We start from the raw sequence: 3,797 nt of genomic DNA, 5'->3' as shown, positions 1-3,797 counted from the left end.
ACTTCAGCAAAGAATACTTTGTGTGTGTGGATAAGGCTGCGTGTAGAGCAGGCTCTTCTGGGTGGTACGTAGATCTTGTCAACAGTTTTCAAAAGGACATTCAGTCAGAGCAAGCAATTGCCAAAAAAGGGAATAATTAGTATGTAAGCCAGACCACTCTGGAAAAGCAGGTTTCCAAAACAAATCTGGCCTGATTTGCAGCATTAGGACATGGCTTTGCCCTAAGCCATGTTTGGAGCAGCCAATCTGTTCCTTCTGGAAAACGCATGAGCTAGAGTACTTCTCTGGGAAGAGGCACCGAAGGTGATGCCATGCTCAGCTCTTCTCCCCTGCAGGGCAGTCATGTTCCCAGGTTGCTGTATGCCTACAAGACACAGAGATGCTTTGACTGGGATGTGCCACCCTAAGTAAGCAAATACATTAGCTCACAGTTTTGCCACCACTAGTCCCATGACAGCTGGCAGGGATTATTATTTATTACCACTTTAAAAGTATGTAGTTAGAAAGGTGTCTCCTTGCCCTCATTCACCCACTTATATAAATGCACTGATATGTCAATTGCTCACACCTGCAGAAAGTATTTTCAGCTGGGCACTCCATAGAGCTGCCTTTGCTCCCTGCCCAGGAAGGTCTGTATTTACTGATTAAATGGGTTTGCAACACACAGCAACAGTGGGTTTATTTTGTTCTAACTTCTGCTACAGCTCTACCATAATTAAATAGATAATTGAGCAAGTCTGTCCTGGAGGCTTATTGCCTTCCAACTCACACAGTCTAGAGGAGTATTATTTTCTGAAGTTGAATCCCTTTGGGTACAGAGGGTCAAATTTTGCAAAGGGAATGTAAATGTGAATGTTTTAGTTGGCAATAAATGGATGATCAAGTTCATGATTTTTCTCAGAAGGGATCCTTTGGCTTGTGGTTGAATAATTTTGGAAACTAATCTGCTAAAAATAATGTGGTGTTGGGCATTCAAATGGCAGGATTGTTATTGTACAGATAATACTTCAGGCTGAATTAGAGAAAGTGGTTTACTAGGTCATGCCCTTGAAAGATTTTTTTTAATGGGAGATAACTTTCATAAAACCAGGAATGAGTTAATAAAATACTAATTCCTCACCCTCTTCTGCAGTTAGAACACCAAATGGCACAGTGATATCAGTTAATATTTTTTCATTCTGTGAGCAGAATTTTTCCTCATGCTTAAGTCTAAGTTCACAGCATCTTTTTACGGTTCTTATTTTGGAGTCATTAACTGTGTGATTAACTTTTGTGTTGCACAGGAGGTAATGTGCCTCCTGCCATCGGTCACCCTTGCAGCATCTAGACTCTGTAGGAGTATCCTGACAACTAGCATTTCACACCAGTGACGTCCTCTGCCTCTGTTTTTTGCTGCGTGAACCAACCAGTTTGACTGAAAAAAAAAAAAAGAGAGAGAAAAAAAAAAGAGAGAAAGAGAGAGAGGTGAACAGGTCTGTATTAATCACAAAAAGAAAATGCCACAAATGAGAATTATTCAAGACAGAAAAAGACAAAAACATCATTAGCCCTAGAGGCTAAAGATCACAGATAGTGAGCTTTCTGATTCCACCTGCAGAGGACAAACAGGAAGGAACAAAATGCTTCTGTATGACTGCTGCATGACTTCAGGCTCCAGGGCAAGCATCATGGGGTTTGGCCAAAAATCCCCTGAATTTCTGTATAAAGCTAGTAAGCCGTTTTGTCTGACCCAGTGTGGTCTAACTGGCAATGTGTAGTCAAATATGGCATATTGGACACTTCCATCTGGCGTCTTCCCTGGAAGAAATGGTATAGCCAGTCAAGTATGAATGATACTTCAACAGACAAATGCCTCTTCTGGAGGCTGTGAATGAGCTGCCACAGCACAGCTTTCCAGCCATAGCTGCCTTCACTCCTTTCCTCCTCCTCACTGACTACAGCAGCAGCAGAGCTCCCTGAGCCAGAGATGGGCTGCATCTGACACCTATTTTGACAGGAGGTGAGAGTGACTGGTGGAAGAAGAGAAGGATGCCAAAATCTGGTGAGTCATTCCCTTGCCTGAGTGAACATGCCCTGAGGGAACACTGTCTCAGTTCAGGACTCAGGCTAGGGCAAAGTTTAAGATTTCTTCTCAAGGGGAAGAGTACCCAGGGTGTTCAGACATTTCTCGTGTCCTCACTGATCTGAAACTCAGGCTTTGGGCCGAGGACTTGTTCTCCACTCTCCCCTTGGTCCAGACTGCCAAAAAGAAACCAGCCTGACTGGGCAGCACCAACCTGCCTAAGCCAGACATTGCCTTGGGAAACAGCAAGGCCTCCTCACAATCTGCGGCAAGAAGCAGAGAGAACACCATCCACTAAACTGAAATTACTGGAGTGAATATAAGAGTCTTTGTACTGAGCTGAGTGACCACAGAAGAAGCATGACACCGACAGGTAAATGACAAGGCAGAAGCACCATCACTGCTGCAGGCAATACTGTAGCACCTGGGGATGGCACCATGCCAGGAGCATCTCTAAGGCTCCATTACAAAAGGTGCTCTGCTGAAAATGCATCTGCCTGAAAATAACCCTAGGCCTAGGACTTTACTAACCATCAGCCATCTGAGGGCAAAGGGAAGAAAAGTTTAAGGGTCAAAAGGATCCTTGTTGGTAGGAATGTGAAATTTACTATTCACATATACTAATTGTTTAAATTCTTTCTAAACTTTCCTCCAGTAAAGAAGGTTTACCTGCCTCCTTGGCAAAGTATTCAGCACTTGTCAGTGATAATGTGCTTTCCATTAAACCTGGTTAGAGAGCCATTTGCCTTTCTCAAGTTTCAGGGTGAAGCTGGTCTCAGATTATAGTTTCACTGAGGCTTTGAATCCTGCCATCATTTGTGGTGTTCAAAGTCTAAGGTTATTTCAGAACAACATGAGATAACAGCATTTCTATGAAAAAAATACTCATATCCTTATATGCCTTGTGTTCTTCACATTCCCAGTTTCAGTGTAGCAGATTAGTCAGTGGGTCATAAAGTAAGGTATATAATAGGCTTGTTCGTACATTCCCAAGCAACAAGCAAACCTATTTCTTACTTGTAAATTGGTGTAAGTGTGTTTCAGTTGACTTATTGACACCAAAGGGATATGGGAAGCATGCAAGGATCACTTTTTGTGTTTTTCAGGAGCTGAAGAGCTTTTTTTTTATTATTATTATTTTTATTTTTTTATGGCTTAAAAACAATTATGGCTGGAGAACTATTTTTCTAGCACTACGTAAGGTCCACACTTTTGGCCACCTTCCTTAATGCTTTTAGGGAACATTACTGCATTTGCGGAAAAAATGTCAGGTTGAAGTGTTTATTTTCCATAGAGTTCATGGTGTTTATTTTCCATAGAGTACTGGTGTTCTTTCATAATGGCAGTTTCTATTGTACCAGATGACCAATGGAGCATTAATCAGCTTATCTGATGGCCTTTGTGCTAGAGGGACATTTTCTCACACTATTGCTATTGATCTGTTACCATCCCATTAGCTTACAGAATTGACTTATGGAGCACTTTAGACATAGGAAAATCAGTTACTACGCAGAAGCGCCCTCTGTTTTTATTAATGCACTAGAGCTAAATTCCCAAGGGTTAGCTTGACACCACTGATATAGAAGAAACTGTAACCTGTCTGCCACTTAGCCTTGCAGGTATCAACATCTCACCATGGAGTTAGTGCTGACCTGAAATGGGATGTCCATTGTTGATCATTACATCTCTCCACTGAATGTTAGATCAGATTTCTAGACAATTATGAAAAGAAACC

At 41.9% G+C, this 3,797-nt stretch overlaps 1 long non-coding RNA gene across 1 annotated transcript; it reads left to right on the top strand.

The window, feature by feature from the left end:
* Positions 1–579: 579 nt before the first annotated feature.
* LOC311430269 lies at positions 580–2,875 on the top strand. Its single transcript, XR_014688651.1, has 2 exons — positions 580–629; positions 1,284–2,875. It is a non-coding gene; the product is annotated as an uncharacterized lncRNA (long non-coding RNA).
* Positions 2,876–3,797: the final 922 nt, after the last annotated feature.

Source organism: Aythya ferina (assembly GCF_964211825.1).
Source record: "Aythya ferina genome assembly, chromosome: 1".
NCBI classification, from domain to species: Eukaryota; Metazoa; Chordata; class Aves; order Anseriformes; family Anatidae; genus Aythya; species Aythya ferina.
The sequence above is the reverse complement of the archived record's forward strand: the minus strand, read 5'-3'. Positions and strand labels throughout refer to the sequence as shown.